Below are 23790 nucleotides of genomic sequence, written 5' to 3'. Positions count from 1 at the left end.
GTATGATATATGGAAAGTACAAAAAATACAAAGCATACCATAGCTAACGAAAAAGAAAGCTACGAAAAATAAAGGAAAAAGAAAAAGGAAAAAAAAGTCTGCCTCTACTGCTGTACTTACGTGTATTTCTTCCCAACACTGCATCCTCCTCTTCCTGTTCCCAGAGATAATACCTGTTCTGAATTTTACATTTATCATCCCAGCCTCTTAAAAATGCATTGATATATATGAATGCCTCCCTAAATAATGCATGTTTAATATTTCATATTTTGAGAATTTATAAAAATGTGGTAGAATATTGTGTATTGTTTTGATGACCTTTTTCCTTTCAACGTCTTGTTTTTGAAATGTATCTTTGTTGATATGTTTAATTGGAGTTCCTTTATCTAAACAGCTGTATGTTATTCCATTGTATTACCATTCCACACCCCTTTCAAATCAATTCTACCATTGATAGACATTTGGGATGTTTCCAGAATTTGCTACTAAAAGCAATACTACTATGATCACGTTTATACATGTCTTTGGATGCACCCGTTCAAGAGTTTCGCTAGGGTGTATGTCTAGGAGTTAAATTTCTGGGTTATAGGTTATTTATAATATCAAGATAAAGACAACTTGTTTTCCAGATATATATAGCAATTTAGACTCCCATCAGCAGTGTGTATCTTAGCCAAAACTTGGTTTTGTCACACAAAAAACTTTCTGCCAATCTTGGTACCAATCCTCTTTCATAATTTACTTTACATGACCTGATTACTAATTATTAATCTGTAAGTTTGATTCCTTGGAGATATTTGAGTGTAAATTTATTGTCAAGCTACCCTATTCACCCTCAACTACTTATCAGATAACTCTCAGATTATTTTAACAGAACCAGGGCACCGTTTCTTGAACTACTGTTTCTCAGTGTAGGCAAAGCCTCACATTTGAGTTTGTTTTTTTGACATAATGGAGCTTAGCAATGATGAACAAGTCACTCAGGTTCCTTGGGTCTTAGTTGTAAAATCAGAATAGTATGAACTGCCCTCACAAGCCATAAAAGAAGTATGCATTACAATGAGATAAGCTCCATCTTGGCTCTGTGGTTGATTCTTGGGGAATACTTCTGTGGATAAACAGTTCCAACTATGTATTACAGGTCATCAATAGATCTTTCCAGTGATAATCTTCCCCATGTTTGGAGACAAAGTTGATATCAGTGACAACCTTGTTTCTATTCTGGAGAAAGTTCCTTAAGTTATTTGAGAATCTGGTAGATTTTGGAGGAAACATATCTAGAAGACTGAAAGGAGTAGATTAATAATGTGTAAACTCTGCTTGGGTCATATCAGAACTACTGGTGCAAATATTTTGAATAGAAGTTGGATAAGCATTTGTTGGTTGATTGAGACCTTGGAGATAAGCATGTGGTCCGATTCACTCTCCTAACTTTGTTTTAGGGATTTTTTTTTTTTTTCCCCGAAGGGGTACTGAGTTTCATGAAATAATCTTTGATTTTATAATCAGGTAACTGAATAGTAGAACAATAGATAAACACATTTAATTTCAATCTTTTTAACCTAGGGAGGCTACTAAAGTCGTTATTGCTGAACTATTTAAATAACAGCTTCATGCTAATGAGGGGACAGGCAGGGCATGGGTAAAGTTTTGGAAATCCCAGATTAGTAATTAAACACAACCTTTCTCCTCTTTCACCAGAGGAGAACTGAGAACACTGCAGAGCCTTCTTAACTTGAACTTTATCATTTTTGCCCTGAGCTATCTGGCAGTAGAGTTGTCAGAATTTGGACAACACAAAGGAAAAATGGGAGGAAAGGGTATTAAATATTCCTACTGCTCAAAACATAGCTAGTTGGGAGGTGACAGAAAAGTACACGTTCTTGCCAACGAGTTACGATACAAACTGATGCACTGGCTAAATTCTCTAATAACCTAACTTGTGTTTCTATCTTTGTCTGGTATAAAACCAATTTTTATCTTTAAATTACAACTATTCAAAGGGCTTGCAAATTTAATACTTCTTACATAGTCCTAGGCATTCTGCAAAATGCTTGGCAAATTGAATGTGATTCTATTGAATAACCTCACACATTTTTATAAAAATTTTTCTTAAAATCCAGTAAGAAACTGCATTTGCTATCACAAGCCCTTAAACTCTTATTTACTGGTCTGAAAAGCAGGCTATAGAGCTGTTGTTCTATAACAGCAATTATAGTCATTAATTTAAATTAGAAGATAATTGAAGTATGAATTAGAAGCTGGTATGGCATACTACTGGGTGATAACATATTTAATTGGAAATAAAATTTGATGACTCATTATGGAACTTCTTATAAGATTGAGCTAAGATTAGTAGAGTTTTGTTATTGTTGTTTTCTTTTCATAATTATTTACAAAATTCATATGCTATAGTGGTCAGGTTTTAAAATTTTTTTCTTCCAAAACAAACAAAACTTTTCAGGATGGCTTTGTGTTATGGGGAAGTCTATTTGCCATTTTACACTGTGCAGTGATTTAGAACCTTATTTAATGTACAAGTAAATGATGGATTGATAACATATTTAGTTGTTTCCTTCCAAAAGAGAAATGAAAACATGTCAAATAACATTTGAAATGGGAAATAAATTAGTTGACAACATAGAGCACTACTTAATACTTCCATTAAGAAATTGTTTTGACTCCTTTATATTGGAACAATTACAGAACACCTCTTGAATGAATGAGAGTTGAATAGTATTACTTTATAATATGAGTCGTTTGTAGATAAATATATTCATATCAGGATCTGCACTTTTCTTTGGCTTAAATAAAGTAAAGCCTCTTTAAGATTGCATGGGGGAGTTTTTGTGAATTTGAAATGAGTATCTCAAAAGCTGTCTTGCTATGAGCATATTTTTATTCTTTGTAGGCTACTGAATCTTGGTTCTTCTGAATTCTCTTATCTGTTCCTAAGAACTTTCTTCCTTCTTCTGTCGTCTAGAATATTTAAAATATAAGTGAAACTATTTATTCTTTAAGGATAGACAGAATACAGCTATGAAATCTGGTCTGATCTGCTTTCTGCTCTTTCTTTCTTTCTTTCTTTCTTTCTTTCCTTCTTTCTTTCTCTCTTCTGGAGGGCACTGGCACAATCATAGCTCACTGTAGCCTCGAACTTCTGGACTTCTAGGCTCAAGTGATCTTTCTGCCTCAGCTACCCATGTAGCTAGGGCTACAGGCATGAGCCACCATGCCCAGCTTGCTCTTTAGAGGGTACATTTTTAATCATCTTTCCAAACTCTTGCATGAAACTTGATCTATTCCTGTTTTCTACTTCAGAATAAGGTCAATTTTCATAATTTGTAATTTGTTACACAATCTTCTGTGTCCTCTCAGTCTTCAAATTTATTGCCATATAACTGTAATTCTTTGAAACTTCTTTGATTGTGAAATTATATTTCCTTTCTTAATAATAAACACACACACACATACACAAACTTTTTTTCTTTAATCTGAATCATAAGGCTTTCTGTTTTATAGATTCTTTAAAAGAGCAGATTTTTTAAGTCCTTTTTATCCTTTCTAATATATTTTATCGTTTTCTATTTCATTAAATTCAGTAATTTTGCCTTTATTTCTTAGTAGTATATTTCACTTTATTTGCTTTTTTCCTAATTTCTTAGGATAAAAACTATTTTTTTCTTTCATTCACTTTATCAGTGTAAGCATTTAAGGCTATACATTCTCCCCTGAACACAGTTTCATCTGCATCTCATAGGTTTTGGATTAAGTGTTCTTTAAATTGCTTCCTAGAAAATTAGTAACATTAGTTGTGATTTTCTCTTTGATGTGGAGAGGATGTTTCTTAATTTGCAAGTACTTAAACTTTAGGCCACCTTTAAATCATTTATCTTCAACAGCCTATGATCAGATAATATGGCTATTAAATCCCAATTTTTTAGAAAAGGTGCATGTGCGTGTGTGTGTGTGTGTGGTTAAATATATAATTGATTTTTTTTTTTTTTTTTTTTGAGACGGAGTCTCACTCTGTCGCCCAGGCTGGAGTGCAGTGGCGCAATCTCTGCTCACTGCAAGCTCCACCTCCTGGGTTCACGCCATTCTCCTGCCTCAGCCTCCTGAGTAGCTGGTACTACAGGCTCCCGCCACCATGCCCAGCTAAATTTTTGTTTGTTTGTTTTTTTAGTAGAGACGGGGTTTCACTGTGTTAGCCAGCATGGTCTCGATCTCCTGACCTCGTGATCCACCTGCCTCGGCCTCCCAAAGTGCTGGGATTACAGGCGTGAGCCACCGCGCCTGGCCATATATAATTGACTTTAAGAACTATTTCATAGGCATAAAGTATATTATCTGGAAAATGAATATATGTAATCAACTTCGTTGTATTGTTCTATTTTCATAAACATTTGATTATATTTAAATTTACCACATCAGCCTAATTTTTATATGTTAAATCCCTTGTAATAAGTGTATTTTAATCAAACTCATCTTATATTTCTAGTAATTTTTAATTAATGTATTTTCTGGCCATACTGTTTGTGCATATAGATTTATGTCATCTGCTTCCTAATTTTTGCCACTGTAACACTATGTCATCCTTTTTCTTAGGTAATGTCCATAACCTTTAATTTCTCCTTGTTTAATATTTATTTCTTCTTGCTTGCTTTGCCTCAACTCTCTTATTTTTAATCTTTCATTATCAATTTGTTTATAAGAATGTTTCTGAGAAATACTACATAGATAACTTTTTGTTCTTATTTAATCCAATTTGACTTTCTCTGTTTTTTATTGAGAGAACCTGGTATATTAATATTTAGTGTAACAAGTGATATACTTGATTTTATTTTCTCAGTCTCATTGATTGCTTATTATCTAGATTATTCTACCATGATATCTTTTTTTTTTTATTGTTATCAATTTGGTCTTCAAGTCCCTCCTTACTAACTTGGAGAATCTGATGAACTTTTTCATCCCATTAATAATCACCTTCTGTTTTCAGGCATTAATAATCAAACATCTTTTTTTTTAATGAAATAAAGTAACTCTTTGTGCCCGTTTCTAGATGCTTGATTCTCCCAGTCCCTTCTCAACCTAAAAAAGCATTTTGTCTTCTACTTCCCCATTTTGTTTTCTTCTCCTAGATGAGATCTTGAGAACGACCTTACATCCCTCCAACCTTCTACTCAGCCCTAAGTCTTCAGTTTGGCCAAGATAAGTTAGAACTTCTAATTCCAGATAACTATGGTACTATCAGTGACAGTATGAATGCTCCATGTGAATGCATGTGCCACATTTGAAGGGATTCTTTCTTTCTTTTTTCATTGAAAAGCAGTTAGATTCACATTGTGGTTGTGAGTTTGGGTGCTCCTATCAGACTACATGGATTTTTTTCTCAAAGGTGTTGCCTGCTAATCGTGTAAACTTGGACAAGTTAAATAAAATTTTTTGTGCTTCAGTGAAAAGAAGAATTATATTGTGGCTGTTCAAAATATCTGTACATTCTTCAACTCTCCCCCAAAAAACTGGAGCCTCATTCTCCTTCACTTTTCTGTTTGGTGAATTTAGTCTCTCACTTCTGGTGAATAGGATACAGTGGAAGTGACAGCATGTGACATATGAGATGAAGTCATAAAAGACTTTGTGCCTTCTAACTCTCTCTTTCTCTCTCTCTCAGAATGTTCACTCTGGGGGAAGCCAGCTGCCACACCGTAAGGACACTCGGGCAGTCCTATGAAGAGGCCCGTGTGGTGAGAAAATGAGGCCTCCAGCCTACAGCCATGTGAGTGGGCCATTGAGAAAGCAGCCTCAATGCCTGCAGCCCTGCCTGGCATCCTGACTACCACCTTAAATGAGACCCTGAGCCAGAGCCACTACTTCCAAATTCTTGACCACAGAAATTGTGAAATAATATTTGTTGTTTGAAGCTGCTAAGTTTTGGGAGTAATTTGTTATATAGGAAAAGATAATTAATACATTCACTTCCTAAGATTATGATGAGGAATTAAGGATACAGCATGAAAAGAACTTTGCTATTATTTTTATTATCTGATCCAATTTATGTTGAAGGGCTTTCAATACTTTCTTCTTTTACTCTCTCTATCTTGACATTTGTCTGAATCATTTTTGCTTGTTTGTTTGTTTTTTAGAGATGGGGTCTTGCTATGTTGCCCAGGTTGGAGTACAGTGGTTACTCACAGGTATGATTCCACTACTGATCAGCATGAGAGTTTTCACCTGTTCCATTTCCTACCTGGGAAGTCATCATATTGATGGCAAACTTAGTGCGGACACCTGATCAGCATAGCTCAGTACAGCCCAGAACCCCTGGGCTCCAGTGATCCTCTTACTTCAGCCTCTTGAGTAGCTGAAACTACAGGCCCGCACCACTGCACCTGGCTAGTTTGTTTTTGTTAGAGTTTTGTCTCTAGGATTGTCCTCAGCTGAGTACATGAAGGCTAACTTCTCCTTGTGAATCTGCAAATATCCTTATTTTACCCTGTATTTTACCATGTGTCATTTTCAGGTAGATGATATCTTAGCTGTGTATTGAATTTCTGTTTTTTGTTTTTTCTTCAGTACTCTATAAATATTACTCCAGTATCTTCTAGCTTCTCCCATTTTCTCCTAGTGAATGGTTATTCTGCTCTTATCTAGCAGGTGGTAAATCTAACAACAGATACCTTTTCCTTTTTGTTTTATGTGTAAGTTGTTATTTCTTCCTTAAAGTTTGTAATCTTTTCCTATTTATTCTTTAAATGTTAGACTATAACCAGGATGTGTTTAGGTTGATATCTTTGCTTATCAATTCTGCCTGGAAATCAGGAACCTCATCCAATATTCAGACTTGTGTTTTCAGCTCAGAATAATTATTTTATCATTTGTTTGATTATTGCCTTTAGTTGCACTGGATCTTAGTTAAAATGCCCATTCTGATTCAAAATATCTGGAAGGCAAGTATTTGTCAACTAAGGGAAAGGTGACCATGCATCAATGGTTTTGCTGAGACTAGCTGGTTTACACCTTCAGGCTTTATACTTAGAAAATACTGCAATCATCTTCTTGTCATGAAGTTACAAACTTCAGGACAAAGGCTAACCAGCTAAGACTAGCAGAGCAAATTCCAAGAACTTGGGGCTTTAATTAACTTGAATTAATTTGGACTTGCCCTACCTTTAACTTCACACTAAGTGAGATAATAATTCCCCATATTTTCAAGCCATTTTTGAGATGAGTCTCTTATGGCCAAAAGCATCCTAATTTATACAACATCCTTTTGGTACCTAACTAAATATTCACCAATATTTGGTACATTTGTTAAATCTTTTGGTGTGTGCCTCTTCTATGTAATGTAAATACGGTCTGACTATCTATTCAGAAATTATAGTTGATTTGCAAAAATAACTACTAGATCGCCTATATTAATTGATAGTTATTCCTTCCCAACCTCCTTTCACTCTTCCATATATATACAAAGTAAATCTCAATCATTATGTTGATTAAACAAAATAGCAGTGAAATCAGGATGTTACTGCTCATTGTACATTTATTTCAATTATGGAAAAAGCCAAAACTTTACTCCCTTAATTAACACTTCTCTAGAAAAGCAGTTGAAATAACCTAGTGTCATTCTAAAATGATTTGTATACTATGTAGACCAGAATCTAGGGCTATACCTAAAAATACATAAATGAAATTATTCTAGAAGTTAAATCTTCATGAAAAAACAAATTAAATGGTTTACTAACCTCAAGCTGATTAAATGTTTTTATTAAATGCAGCCTCAGCCAGCACCTCTTTTCATGGCTGCAATAATTAAGTATAATAAATATTCAAATCAGTAATTGAATTTGTTAAAAAAAAAACATGCTCAGCTCAGTGAAGACTTTCTAATAAATAGAATTCAAGTACCATATTTTCATACTTCATAACACTTGCCTCATCTTAGTTTAATGACTGCCATTTCTTGCACTATAACAAGATTTTATTTTTTATTTTGTTTTATGCTATTCAAACAAACACATTCAAAGTCATAGGCTATACCTATGTATAACCATGTTCTGGGAGTTGGTTTATGTGTTTGTTTATTTTCTCACAAGTAAAGATAGGTCAGATATTGCCAAATTAGTAAATAACTAAACTTGAGATGGGAAATACTCTAGAGACACAATCTGCTTAGCTTTGCATACTTTTAGTCACTTTTCCCATTACTCTGTCCAGCTTTCCAGTAATACTCATAACATTGCCTTGATTTCATATGACCACGCAGTAAAGTGATTACGGCACTTAGAATTTTGTTGCTTTTCCTGTGCTAACAACTTAAAAGTTTCAAATAACTGATGTTCAAAACAGTGAAGATTTCCTTTTATAAACAAGTTGGAAAGGAAACTTTTTATGTTATTACCCTCAAGTATTCTAACTAATATAAAACGTCTTTCAGTCTTTTAGGCAAAGCATTTAGACAAAAAGTACAAAGAATAAATTTACATTGTGTTAAGCTGCGATCATATTTCTTTCTCTTGAATTACTTTTGAAATTTTCCTTATGCACCTGGTGATACTGAAAGATGAGTCCAATAGTGTAATACAATAGGGCAATATGAACTTCTGTTCTAGTTTCCATTATTTGCATCAATTCAAATTGCACCTGGAAAAGATCTAAGCACGACGTAAAGCCAAGAGAGCAGATAAGGTGATGGCAAACAATAATAATATTTAGATCTTTTTTTTTTTTTCTTGAGACAGAGTCTCACTCTGTCGCCCAGGCTGGCTGGAGTGCACTGGCGTGATCTCGGCTCACTGCAACCTCCACTTCCCGGGTTCAAGCGAGTCTCCTGCCTCAGCCTCCTGAGTAGCTGGGACTACAGGGGCCTGCCACGATGCCCAGCTAATTTTGGTATTTTTAGTAGAGAAGTGGTTTCACCATATTGGCCAGGATGGTCTCAAACTCCTGACCTTGTGATCCGCCCGATCTTCATTGCATCATTTAACTTTCATTGGTATCACAGTAATTCACTAACATTCATTCCTTACAGGCAGTTATGAATAATTGAAAAATTTTAAACATCATCTCATAGGCAAGAGAATATTTATTCATTGGCTTAGCTTAACAAATCATTATTGAACACCTACTGTGTGCCAGGCACTATTCTAGACGCTGGGGTTACAGCAGTGAACAAAATAAGCACGCTCTCCAGTCTCGTGGAGTTCCCATACTAGTGCAGGGAGAGAGATGCAGACAAACAAAAATGCATATATCATACTTCACCAATTGATAGGTGCTATGAAGAAAAATAAACCATGGTAAGGATGACATAGAGTGCTGGATGGAGGTTTTAGTACATATAGGTTGGCCAGAGAAGGCATCTCTGAGAAGTTGCCATTTGAGAAAAAGAGGGAGTAGGCTCAGTGGATTCTGAGGGAAGAATAAGTTTGAGATTCTGAGTCATTCATGTCCTTGGCAGATCAATAAAGAGGAAGCAGATGCTGTGGCCGGAACTCGGTGTGCATGTTGGGGCAGTGGTAGGAGGCTATGGTGGTAAGACAGGGCTACCTCTCATAGGGTCTTGAAAACCATAGTAAAGACTGTGGCATCTCCTCTCCAGTAGTTTGAGCAGAGGAATGGTAGCATTCTACTTAGGATTTAAAAGGTTTGCTCTAGCTGATTTGTGGAGAATAGGTTTGTAAGGCAGCATAGTGAATGAAAGGAGAAAAGTTAGGTGATTGCAAACATCCAGGTGAGAGTTGGTATCAGACTCTGATGGTGTGGCAGATGCATTTCATGTGATGGGCTCAATTAATGGCCTCCATGTGTCACCCTTCTCTTTCTTGGGACTGGCTTGCCTGCTGGAAGGTGAGGAAACAGCCTGTCATCCCAGCTGAGGCCATCCTAGATCAGCCAACTGTCAGCTGCTTGTGTTTGAGTGAACCCCAGTGAAGACCAGAAGACCTACCAGTGAGCTCAGCCAAGATCAGCAAAACCTCTCAGCTTATAATCTTATAAACTTACCAATTTAGGTGTGGTTGTGTCACAGAATTATTGTATTATTGTATGCGTGGTAAGTATTGTATATTACACACGGGAATCATAGAAACAGTGAAAAGCCAGTAATTCCTGAGTATATATTAAAGTTAGGGCAAATTGTGTGAGGTAGAGAAGACACATACTACAAATTTCTGCCCTGACACATTGGAAGAATGAATATGGATGATGGAGGTGGATATTGAATCTGAAATGAATTTTTCATTTTGTGAAATTTTGTGAAGTTTCATTTTGTGTTGAGTATCTTGTGACTCACTGAAATGAAAATCATAAAATAAAATTTGTCCTTAATGCATAAAATTTTATAATGTTGTTCTATTCTTTAGGAAAAAAATTCTGGCTGGGCGCGGTGGCTCACGCCTGTAATCTCAACAGTTTGGGAGGCCAAGGCGGGTGGATCACTTGAGGTCAGGAGTTCGAGACCAGCATGGCCAATATGGTGAAACCCCATCTCTTTAAAAAAATAAATAAATCTATCAAACATCAGCATGGCTTTGGCTACAGACAAAACAGAAATAAAAACCCAGTTAAAAACCTGCTTCTCTTCAGCCACTCTGCTAGAGAAAAAGTATCAAAGTCATATAGCCTAATTATTTTTAAAAATAATGTTATTAAATATTTCTCCACTAATTGTGGAACTGGACCTTGGTAGATGCTGGCCCTTTACCTGACCAGTATGTTTTCCCCCAGCTGCTGTGACTGCTACTGCTAGTGGCTCACAGCCATTCACTCTCCTGGGACATGCCCTTGGCCAGTGGGGCCCACCTACCAAGAGACGCCTGGAAGTTACAGTCCACTCACCTATCAAATGAATAGTGCAGGGGTACAAAAAGCCAGCACCTTGCCTCATGGTTGGAGAACTCAATTTTGTCTATAATGCAGACAGAAGTCAGCATTGTCATTTCCTCCTAATTAATAAATATTTAATACTAGTTTTCCATTGCACAGAAATGAAAACAAAACCCTATAGTATCTCATTGCTTCCTCTTATCTAAAAACATTTAAGTCACTGTGTTTAGTATCCTTGGTTCTTGTGCTGTTTTCTGTAACTGTGTTGCCTCAAGTCACTTCTTGTTGAAGAGCTAGCAGAGTTATGGGACAGAATTTGGCAGTGCTGCGTGGAATGTCACTTGAGTTGAGTTTGTCAATAGAACAGCACTTCGCCATTCGCACCCAGAGCTGCTCTGGTAATCAGCAAAGGCCAGATTCCAGTTGGATTCCCATCTGTGCTCAGCCCCCTTCTCCTGTCCTCTCCTGTTCTCCTCAGCCTCTTACCAGTTTCCTCTGAGAGCACTTCCTCAATAAATCACCAAGCAAGAAAGAATACCTGCCTCATGTTCTATTTCTAGGAACCTGAAGTAAGACAAGGCTTGATTAAAATTGCAAAGTACATCTAGGGTAGTAATGCCATAGGAAGATGAATATTGTTAAATGCCTCCAGTTTGGTGGCTTTTTACAAAAACATTTACTTTATCTTTGAAAGGTATCACATTAGTAGCCTTTCATGCCAATGCAGCAACTTACATACTGATTTTCATAAAATTATTATTGTGAAATCTGGGGGGAAGATGACTATTACATATGCAGAGCAGGGTTAATCTTTCTGGGGGAGGAGAGTCTTACATGTAACTAAATCCCGTGTCAACAAAATTTAAGGAATCATGCATTTGTTTAATTTGTTTCATTGTTTCCTAAAACCACATTGCAAGTTGAGAGAATATATTGTCATGGCTATAAATGCTTTATTGAATTTGATCTGTTTCCGTAATGAAATGTATAAAATGAGACTTCACAGCCTTTATTCAGAATCATACTTTATATTGCTTATGACTGACTCTGTAACAGTTCATAAAATTGTATAGCATGTTTGGATATGATGAAAATTTAGCATTATCTAACGTAAAGCCAAAAGAGAGAGATGTTGGAGAAATCTAGTCCAATTCTTTTACTATTCAGTTGAAGTAATTGTAAGTTACAAATATTAAGTGGTTTGTCCAAAATCAGAAAGGTAATTGGTGTCAGATCTGGAAACAGAAAGTAGAACAGGGTTTAGGAAACATTTTCATTATAAGGTTTAACTGGTGTAATTGTTGCTATTATTGAAAAAAGAATAAAAAATGCATTAAAATGAAATGGATAATTGACAATTATCAAAATAATTGTTTCAAATGACTCACTTATCTACATAATTCAGACAAAAGTCAGCGTTGTAGTTTCCTCTTAATTAAATCGATATTTAATACTAGTTTTCCATGGCATGAAAATTAAAACAGAAAAGCCTTTAGAATCTTATTGCTTCTTCTTATTTAAAAACATTTAATTCATTGTGTTAAGTAGTATCCTTGGGCTGCCTCAAGTCACTTCTTGTTGGAGAGCTAGCGGAGTTACGGGACAGAATTTGCCAGTGCTGTGTGGAATGTCACGTGAGTTCAGTTTGTCAATAGAGAAGCACTTCGCAAACTTAATGTTCATAAGAATCATCTGGAAGTCTTGTTAAAAGGCAAGTTTTAAAGTGCATGGCCACAAAAATGAAATTAAGAAAATTTCAGAATTTTATTAATTATGAGAATTATATAATTAAGAAGAATAAATATTTGGAAAAAGTTTCACAAAAGAAGTGCAAGACTTGCAACTGAAAACTACAAATCATTGCTGACAGAAATTGAGGAAGACCAAATAAATGGTAAGCTATTGCATGTGCATGGATGGGAAGATGATGTTAACATGGTAGTATTCCCAAAATTGGACTACAGATTCAACACAACCCTTATCAAAATCCTAGCTGTCTTTCTTGCGGAAGTTGACATAGCTGATTATAAAATCCATATGGAAATGCAAGGGATGCAGTAAGAAGAGTCAAAACACTCTTGAAAAACAACAAAGTTAGAGAACTAACACTTTAGAGTTCAAAATTTACTACAAAGCTACAGTAAACAAAACAGTGTGGTACTGGCATAAGGATAGAGACATAGGTCAATGGAATCTAATGAGAGTACAGAAATAAACCAATACACTTATGGTCAGTTGAATTTTAACAGGTTGCAAGACCATCTAATGGGGAAAAGAAGAGTCTTTTCAGTAAATGATACAGGGACAACTGGATATCTACATGGAAAATAATAAAGTGGGACCTCTACCTCACATCTTATACAAAAAAATTAACTCAAAATGGACCAAAGACCTAAATATAAAAGGTAAAATTATAAAATTCTTAGCCAAAAACATAGCAGTAAGTCTTTGTGACCTTGGATTAGGCATAATGCCTCTTAAATATAATACCTAAATACAAGTAACCAAAGAGAAAATAGACAAACAGGACATCATTAAAAAAATTTTTGTGTTATAAAGAATACTATCAAGAAGTAAAAACCCACAGACTGGGAGAAAATATTTGCAAATCATATATCTGATAAAGTTATAGTATCCAGAATATATAAAGGACTCTTACAACTCATCAATAAAAGACAAGTGACTCAATTAAAAAATAAAAGATTTGAATAGATACTTATCCAAAGAAATATATAAATGACCAATAACACATGAGAAAAAATCTCAACATTATTAGTCATGAGGGAAATGCAAGTCAGAGTTACACTGAAATATTACTTCATACCCATGAGGATGGCTAGAATCAAAAACATGGACAATACCAGGTGTTGGTGAAGATGTGGAAAAGTTGGAACCCTTAGACATCTCTGATGGGAATGTATAATAGTGCACCCATTTTGGAAAACAGTCTTGCAGTTTCTCAAAAATTTAAACATAGAGCTATCATATTATCTAGCAACTCCCACCCCCAGGTATATATATATACCCAAGAAAATCGAAAACATATGTTCACACAAAAACTTCTATATGAGTGTTCATAGCAGCATTCATAATAGTCAAAAAAGGGAAACAACCCAAATGCCCATCAATTAATGAATGAACAAACAAAATGTGGTATATCCATAAAATAGAATATTAGCTATAAAAAGGTTTAAAGTACTGATACATGCCACAACATGAATAAATCATAGAAATACTAAATGCAATGAATTAAATATTTTTAAATAAGAGGAAGCAATAAGATTCTAAAGGCTTTTCTGTTTTAATTTTCATGCAGTGGAAAACTAGTATTAAATATTGATTTAATTAGAAGGAAACTACAATGCTGACTTTTGTCTGAATTATGTAGATAAGTGAGTCATTTGAAACAATTATCTTGATAATTGTCAATTATCCATTTCATTTTAATGCAATTTTTTTCTTTTTTCAATAATAGCAACAATTACACCAGTTAAACCTTATAATGAAAATGTTTCCTAAACCCTGTTCTACTTTCTGGTTCCAGATCTGACACCAATTACCTTTCTGATTTTGGACAAACCACTTAATATTTGTAACTTACAATTACTTCAACTGAATAATAAAAGAATTCGACTAGATTTCTCCAACATCTCTCTCTTTTGGCTTTACGTTAGATAATGCTAAATTTTCATCATATCCAAACATGCTATATAATTTTATGAACTGTTACAGAGTCAGTCATAAGCAATATAAAGTATGATTCTGAATAAAGGCTGTGAAGTCTCATTTTATACATTTCATTACGGAAACAGATCAAATTCAATAAAGCATTTATAGTCATGACAATATATTCTCTTAACTTGCAATGTGGTTTTAGGAAACAATGAAACAAATTAAACAAATGCATTGTGTATACAGTCTGTCATTGAGCAACACTTTGTTATGCAACTTATGACTGTATTTAAAGTGTACGATGTAGTGGAGTTTCTTGTATATTCACCATATTGTATGATCATCATACTACTTAATTCCAGAATATTTTCATCACTCCAAAAAAGAAATCCTGGACCCATTAGCAGTCACTCCTCATTTGCTCCTTCCCTAATCCCTGGGCAACCACCAATCTCCTGTCTCTATGGATTTGCCTATTCTGAACATTTTATATACATTCATGTAAATTTCATATAGGTGAAATAATACTTGGCTTTTATCAATTAAAATAATATTTCTATGAAATTTATATGAATTTTAAAAATAGAAGAAAGCTTATAGAGTAAGGGTATAAAGAAAATATTTTTGTATGATGTGTTTGTGTTTTAAGCTAAGTGTTATTATGACAGAATCAAAAAGTTTTAAAAAACTAAAATATATAAAGTTTACACTAAGTTAAGGTTAATTTATTATTAAAGAAACAAAAACATTTTTCATAAGTTTAGTGTAGCCTTGGTGTTCAGTGTTTATAAAGTCTACAGCGATATGTATACAGGAATGTTGTAGGCCTTCACATTCACTCACCACTCTCTTGTTTACTCACTCAGACAAACTTCCAGTCCTGCAAGCTTCATTCATAGTAAGTGCCCTTTGTAAGTGTACCATGTTTTGTTTTTTATACCATTTTTTACTGTATCTTTTCTATATTTAGATTCACTAATACTTACCATTGTGTTATAATTGCCTACAGTATACGGTAAAGAGTATAGTAACATGTTGTACAGGTTTTTAGCTTAAAGGCAATAGCCTTATAGCCTAGGTATATAGGCTATGCCATCCAGGTTTGTGTGAGTATGTATCTGATATGGTTTGGCTGTGTCCCCACCCAAAATCTCATGTTGAACTGTAATAATCCCCACATGTCAAAGGCGGGACCAGGTGAAGATAATTGAATCATGGGGGTGGTTTCCCCTATTCCGTTCTTGTGATAGGGAGTGAATTCTCACGAGATCTGATGATTTTATTACAAGTGGCTTCCCCCTTCTCTTGGCTCTCATTCTTGCTCCTGCCACCATGTGAAAAAGGGCGTGTTTGCTTCCCCTTCCACCAGGATTGTTAAGTTTCCTGAGGCCTCCCCAGCCATGCGAAACTGTGAGTCAATTAAACCTGTTTCCTTTATAAATTACGCAGTCTCTGATATGTCTTTATTAGCAGTGTGAGAATGGACTAATACAATATCCCTGTTGTTTAGCAATGCATGACTGTAGATAAATCTTACAGAGTATGAATTAGCTTATATGTCAATTTTTAAAAATGCGTATCTAGAGTGGGGCTCAGGATTCTGGTTTTCTGAAAGCTCTGGGGTGATATTGATGCTCCTTGGGATTAAAAAGGGCTTAGAGAACTCATTCCAAGCTCTGGTGAGGGATATATCACTCTACTTCTGAACATAATATTAGTGATATGTAATTTTTCTGGAAAGGGAAGTTTCTCTTATATCTCCACTGTTAAGGTTGTAACTCTGAACAACAGATCTTGGGTCAATGTGTGATGTATGTATCTTGCAATGTGACATAGACCTGGTATCATTAAGATGGTATCTGATTCATGAGGATCAGAGTGGGCTCTAGTGGAGGGAACATCAGAGATATACAACATCTGGGAAACTAGACAGTAGGCTGAAAACTGTGTCCAGCTGGGCCTTACCAATGAAAACAGAAAGAATTCTAAGGTATTTAACACAGAGGAAAATTTACTGGGAATTGGTCATATAGGTGATGGAGGAACTGAGTTAGTTGCCAGATGGAGTGGTGAGATACCCTAGAGTTTACATACAGTAGGAAACTACTAATAGCCTTTAATTGGAAATCAAAGGAAAGTGCTGTGTTAAGGAAGTCTGTGGGCCAGGTTATGCCTAAGAAATTGAAGCCGCAGTGAGTCTGTCTGGCAGGAGCTGGAGACACAGGAGGATACAGCTAGAGGCACTGCACAGAGAGGGGAAGAGACACCCTTTCTCCCACCCTCCAGGTTCCTGGAAGAGCCTCCCACTGGGTATTGGGTGAAGCTGTTTTGGAACCAGCTATCTTGTGAGCCTGGGAAAGAGCCTATGGATATCTACCCCCTGAAATGCACTACCCACAGCGAGGAAAGAATAATGGTTTGGAGGGCAAATAGGCCAACACTGGCATAAGACCCTTAAGGATAGGATGCATTTGTAATTTACCATCATAAATGCCAAGGAATAACAAAATGGAAAAGGGCTAGCTTGAAAAGCTATCAGCCTTCATGCTTCCCAACTTTGGTTGCATGTTAGACTCACCCAGGGAGGTTTTGAAAATTCCCTGCCCAGGCAGCACCCCAGACTAATTACATCAGAACCTCTGGGGATGAAACCCAAGCATTAGTATTTATTAGAGCTACCCGTAATATTCCAACATCCAGCTACGGTTAAGAACCACCACTTTAAAAAAAGAGATTGTGCATATAATATTTTTATGTGACTTACTACCAGGAATTATAATAATAGAGGTCATAATTTTTCTATTAGCCCTGTAATTCAGTAGCAAAATAACTACAGCAAGAGGAAAAAGGAAGGAAATAAGGCTAGACAAGGAAACATTGCAAATTGAATCTTTTTTTATGGTGAATATAATATTGTAGAGAGACACATGTAAAAGGTAAGCAAAATATTGGGGCGGCAGTCTTCCACAGAGGAGCAATTCAAAGGGAGAGTCTGATTAGGAGGATGGAAAGCATCAGTCTAAGCTTATGAAAACAAGAGAAGTTGAGTTAATACATTCAAGAGAAATTAGACAAATCAGCCAGACACTGTAGACAGGGCCACAAAAGAAGAAAAAGGGCAGAACTGGGGAAAGAATTGCATTCTTTTGCCATAAAAGTGAGAGGACCCAAGCACATAATAGAAAAACTACAAGTAGGGTTGCAGTCAGTAGGCATGTGCAGGTGCTGGTTGTGGTTGCTCAGGCAACAGAGGCCCTTTCCTCATGTAATGGCAGTATAATGAGGAAAACCGCATGCAGATGTAGTAAAGAATAATTAGAGGTGAAGTCACACTTGGTCCAGGGAGCGTCTTCCTTTGGGGAATGCTAAGTAGGAATTTGGGTGAGATTTATGTGAGAGGTTGTAAAGGTGTGAAGGGAATAAATTTGATTTTTGTGTGAAAGCAGGAAGCTGAACCTTCTGTAGAGTGTCTGGTAATGGGGTATGAACCATGTGTCTACTTCTCCATATTGTTTCTTGATGCACTGTGTAAGTTCACCTGGGAATGGGGAAATCCAGACATCTGGGGCTTGGTTGGCTTTTCATTCAGAAAGCGGAAACACATTGATTTTTAGATGCAAGAGGGAAAATTACAATCTACAAAGATCACCCTGACCTTTTTAAGATACGTAATTTTTTTTTTTTTTTTTACTCAGTTGTCCTGCTTCCCAACTTATGGAAAAATTCTTATTTTGTGTTTAACATTTGAACATTTTAAAATATTGTTTAATATTGTGAAAGGATTATCTTCACATACTGTCTTTGATATTTGAAGACATTTTCCAGTATTTTTTTATATATTAAAAAATAAATTCAATGAGATATTTTACTTTTTAAGCCGTTTCTTTGTCAGTGATTGAAGCAGGAGACAAAATGCTTAAAATCTTAGAGGAATGTTTCACAAACATGAATGTGCATAAGAATCACCTGGAGATCTTATTAAGTTTCAAATTCTGCTGGTCTGAGGTGGGACCTGCCATTCTGCATTTCTAAGTAGCCCCCAGGTAATGCTGTTGCTGCTGGTCCAAGGACCTCACTTTGAGTAGCAAGATTTTAATTGATTATGGTAGTTACCAGAATCTATAAATGGTAATTTGATAGTTAAATATTAATCAAACATAATATTTTTGTTTAATGAACTTTTTTCATTTGTGGAAACAATTTTTGTCGATTTATTTTCCTTTTATAAATTATACAATATATTGTTATTTTAAAAATTCAAAAATTACCGAAATATATAGAGTAAAAGTAAAAGTCCATCTTCATTCTTCATTGAAACGTTTTCTCTTTTCTAATTTCTCTTCTCTGTGGATAATATTTTGGTATAATAAGCATATATATATGTATATACAAACACACACATATAAAAATAACTGAGAGTAGTATAATGAATACTTTGGTATTTATAGAGAACTTTTACGATGCATTTAGAAGTGAATACACACATGTGCACACATCCACGTATATAAAATAGAAAAGAGGATCACATTATATGCAATTTTTTCCATGTGCTTTTAAAAAACTTAACAACTTCAAATTGACATTTTTCCATGTCAATATTTATTTAATTTTGTGACTGCATACCATTCCATTCTATTGATTGAGGTTATTTCCATTGGTCACTTTTAGAAATAACAATCATTTCGGTGAAACCCCGTCTCTACTAAAATTACAAAAAATTAGCCGGGCGTGGTGGCAGGCACGTGTAGTCCCAGCTACTTGGGAGGCTGAGGCAGGAGAATAGCGTGAACCTGGGAGGCAGAGCTGGCACTGAGCTGAGATTGTGCCACTGCACTCCAGCCTGGGCAACAGAGTGAGACCCTGTCTCAAAAAAAAAAAAAAAGAAATAGCAATCATTTTTCTGCACGTATGTGAGTATTTTAGTAGGCTAATGGCTAAGTTAAAGTTGATTTTTAATTTGACTAGTAATGCCAAATTGATTTCCAACATTGTGGAGTAGGAAGCTATTTTCCTACTTCCTCATTGAACACTGGATATCAGAGCTGTTTTAAAATTTTTGTAAACTTTATAAATGTTTGTTGTTATTTTTAAATTGCATTTCCCCAATTGTGAGTTTGAACATTTTTTTCATACATTTACTCACCATTCATTTATTCTTTTGAAAATTGCTTATAGACACTGTTCCCATTTTTATTTCTATTGTTTGTTTTTAATATTGATTGATGGGAACTTTGTATATGATGGATGTCAACTTTTTGTCCAATATTTGTATACACACAGCATATTTTTGCCAGAGGCAGTATAGCACGCTGGTAAGTAAGTGAGGAGCATTGGCTCTGAGTTTGCATCTTGGTTTCACCACTTGGCAGCTATGTGACCTTTGACAGGCTATTTAACTTCCCTATATTTCAGTTTCCTCAACTGTGTAAAGTGTAAATGGAATAATAATGGTATGCACCACATATTTAAATACCATTTATTTATTCCTTTTCCACTCATATGAATGCTATCTTTATTATAATATTTCCAGCTGTTCTTATGCATTTACTGTTAGAGATAGCATTTTGAATCAACTGGAATAGCTTCATTTAAAATTACCCTTAGAGTTTTAATAGGGATAATGCTGAATCGATTAAGAAAAAATTTAAAACTTATAAATTTGAGGCTTCCCATTTCAAGCCATGTTACTCACTTTCTGATATTTAGGTTTATTTTTCTGACTTTAAATATGAGTTTTTAGTAACTTTAAGGTTTTATGGGGAAACAGATATTATGCTTTTGTTGTATTTTGCATGGGATCTTTTTATTGATGGCTCATTGTTGCTATATTGAAATGATGGTTTTTGTATGTTTTGTTATCCCTAGACATCTTGCAAATCTATTTATTTAATGTGTTTTTATTTCATTATTTTAAATTTTAATGTGAAAGGATTTATTTTTTTCTAGTATTTATCAATGTTTTGGTCTCTTTTTATAGGTCCCTCAGGAGTATTTTGAATAATGGGGATTTGTGGAATTATTGCCTTGCCTGTGATTTTAATGAGAATAAGTCTAACATTTTATCACTGGTATTTGACAGTTTTCTTGAAGGCAATCTGTCAAATTTAGGAAATGTCTTCTTTTTCCCAACTCCCTGAGAGTTTTTAATTTTTTAGACAGGGGTGGCTAATATAGTCTGTCAAATACTTTTCCAATGACTGTTGAGATAGTTAGTATATGTTCTGCTCATTTATTCTATTAATCCAGTGCTTTAAACATGCATGCATTTCCTATTACTACAACATTCTTGCATTCCTAAAGTAAACCTTCTTTGATCACCATGCATTGTTAATGCTTTAAGATGTTGCTACAGTAAATTTGAAAATATTTTATTCATTATTTTTATTTGCATTGAACTTAATGTCTATTCTCTTTACTGGTGTTCTCTTTATTGGGCATAATATTAGCATCCGTCAAGCCACATGTAATTATTTAGGAAGGTTTTCATCTTTTTAATGTTCTGGAATAGATTATAAATGTTAAAGGGATTATTTATTCATTAAAATTTTTATAGAAATCCCTCCCCACAACCAGTAAGGCTTGCTGTCAAATTACGGAATATGGGGGTGCAAAGACTAGATCTTTGACTTTCATCTCAACTTCTTCAATAATGTTGATTTTCTAAGCTGGGCATGGTGGCTCATGCCTGTAATCCCAGCACTTTGGGGGGCCAAGGTGGGCAGATCACCTGAGGTCAGGAGTTTGAGACCAGCCTGAGTAACATGGCGAAACCCCATCTCCACTAAAAATACAAAAAAGTTAGCCAGGCATGGTGGTGGACACCTGTAGTTCCAGCTCCTTGGAAGGCGGAGGTACAAAAATTGCTTGAACCCGGGTGGCGGAGGTTGCAGTGAGCCGAGATCACGCCACTGCACTCCAGCCTGGGCAACAGAGTGAGACTCTGTCTCAAAATAATAATAATAATAATGTTGATTTTCTAATTTGAAGTATATTTAAAGTCAATAAGCAAACATTCAAAAACACTCATATGACTCTCCTAAATCTTTATTATTTAAATAGTTTTCTATTGCACTCAAAAAGATTTGAAGGTATATCCTTCTGTGTCTAAAACGTCAGTATAATATTATGTATACATTATCTTCATAGCACAACTATTTGGAATAAGCTTTTCTTCAGAGATGTATCGGCATAAAGGAGCTCTGATTTGTTTAAATATTTTAAAAGGTATTAAAATATATTTTCATTTGAGAACCTCCCCTATATACTCAGGAAAGCTCACTTTTTCAAAACCTGAGTGTTAACTATTTCCAAATGTTCTGTAATGTTTATCAAAAACAAAAAATAATGAAAAGAGATGAACATTATTTTGGAGAGCCCCATTGTCTTCATCTACTCAGATCATCCACAATCACTGGAGAGGAGGCAGAATTTTGTCACTGGGACAGCAGTCACTTGACCCAGAATCCTCCAGGATCCTCCCTCCAGGGAGCCCTTCCCATTGGCTCTTTCCTAATAATTTCATGTTTTTTAGTTTCCTCAGTAAACCTTTGGTCTTAGCAAAAGTCTTTATTCCCCTATTATAATTATCACCCTAACTACAGGCAAGAAAAAAAATAATCTACCACTTATATCAGTCAACTATTGCCGCTATAATGCTACCTCATAGATTCACCCACAAATTTAGTGGTTACAAAAGTAAGCATCTGCTGTCATGCTTGGGTTCTTGAGTTGACTGCTATTGACTCATTTAGAATATGCTTGATTGGGCAGCTCTATTTCCGTATTTATGTTCCAAGACTGAAGCTCTTGGCTATGATGGGTTCAAGTTTGCTCCACGTTTCCTTCCTGGGCCTAGGCTGAAGGAGAAGACATAGCAGCCCATGGGACATGTTTGCCTCATGGATGATCACAATTGCCCAGAAGATAAGCCAACATACAGGTTATGCCAGGTCTGCTAACAACTTCTTTTCCAAAGCAAGTTACGTGGCCAAATCTAGAATCAAGGGGTGGGGCAGTTCACTCAGTCCACTAGACAGTAGTATGAATTTATAACTGAATTAAGAGGAAATGAAGAATTGGGGTGAATTTTTAAAATCTATGATACCACTGAGAGTATTTCGTTTCTGGCCTCTTTTGGCTCTGCCCATGCTTCTAGCCCTGGTGAAATCCACTGTGTTTAAGACCCATTTTCATATCTTGTCATCCAGCTTTTCTATCAGAAAGCACTCATTCTTTGAGTGGCTCCATCTTAGTAATGAACCAGAGCAATGACTAGTAAGAGAAAATTTAAAAATACCCTTCAGTCGCCATGTAGTCTTCACAGAAACAGAACCAAACAGTTGTTATTTAACATAGTTCAGTGAGGTTCTTGGTTTATAGGTGAAAGCAATAAACATGTTGGTTTCTTTTCTTTCCTCATTTGTTCTGCAGCAATAGCAAAGGGGATTTTCATTAAAGGGATCCAATTCCAGTTTAAAGTTTTGGTCTGCAAAGTTTAACAAATAGTCTCAGTTTCAGAGTTCATTTTAACTGCCTCTAACCCTTTACTAATTAACTTATCATCTTTCCTTCTAGATGCCAGAAGAAGACTGTTGCTATTGTTTTTCTCCATGCTCGAGGATTTTTGTCCTTTGCAAAATAATCTCAGAATGTATTGTAGAAGCTACTGATGCCCCAGTCTACGTCCGACAGCCAAATGTCTGGATTCACTGCAGCTGCGCGACACACCCCTGTCTTTCTACCTCAACTATCCACGCCTCTCTGCTTGCTTCTCTGCCTGAGGGCTTTCTTGGCAGTAGAGGAGTTTACTCTGCCTGTATGCAAGGCAGCCTAGAAGTGTAATGGGTTTAATTTCCCAGCAGCAATTTTCAACCAATGAGAAACTGGAACTGGTGCATAAACAGCCCAGATTCCCTATCACGCTTTGGGCCACACTCTCAGAAAGCTTGAGATTGCAGTAACCTGCTCCCTTGTGCACACACCTTTCATTGGCTGTCTTCCCTTTTCTACTTCACTCCTCACTCCCTTGTTGCACTTCCTGGAATCACCTGTCAAACTACCTGGGGCATGGTGACATGCATCTGTAGTCCCAGCTACACAGGAGGTTGAGGTGAGAAGATCACTTGAACCCAGGAGTTCTAGTCCAGCCTGGGCAACATAGCAAGACTCCTGTCTCTTAAAAAATAAAATAAAATACATGTATCTACATCATTTTCTCACGGTTGGCTTTTGGAGGAGCCTAAACTAAGACTGTAAGCAGGAAACACTGAGAGCTCTCCCTAAAATGCACAA

The 23790-nt window shown here is 35.7% G+C and overlaps 1 long non-coding RNA gene across 1 annotated transcript in view; it reads left to right on the top strand.

Moving 5' to 3' along the window:
* LOC134738909 (uncharacterized) overlaps positions 1–23692 on the top strand; it is a 208977-nt gene extending 185285 nt beyond the window's left edge. Inside the window, exons 4-6 of the long non-coding RNA XR_010125181.1 lie at positions 5675–5779; positions 6147–6197; positions 23074–23692. This is a non-coding gene — a long non-coding RNA (uncharacterized LOC134738909). The remainder of the gene's footprint in view (positions 1–5674; positions 5780–6146; positions 6198–23073) is intronic.
* The last annotated feature ends 98 nt before the right edge of the window (positions 23693–23790 follow it).

This window comes from Pongo pygmaeus, chromosome 21, assembly GCF_028885625.2.
Source record: "Pongo pygmaeus isolate AG05252 chromosome 21, NHGRI_mPonPyg2-v2.0_pri, whole genome shotgun sequence".
Classification (NCBI taxonomy): Eukaryota; Metazoa; Chordata; class Mammalia; order Primates; family Hominidae; genus Pongo; species Pongo pygmaeus.
Note: the sequence above shows the minus strand (reverse complement) of the source record. Positions and strands in the feature narration are given on the sequence as shown.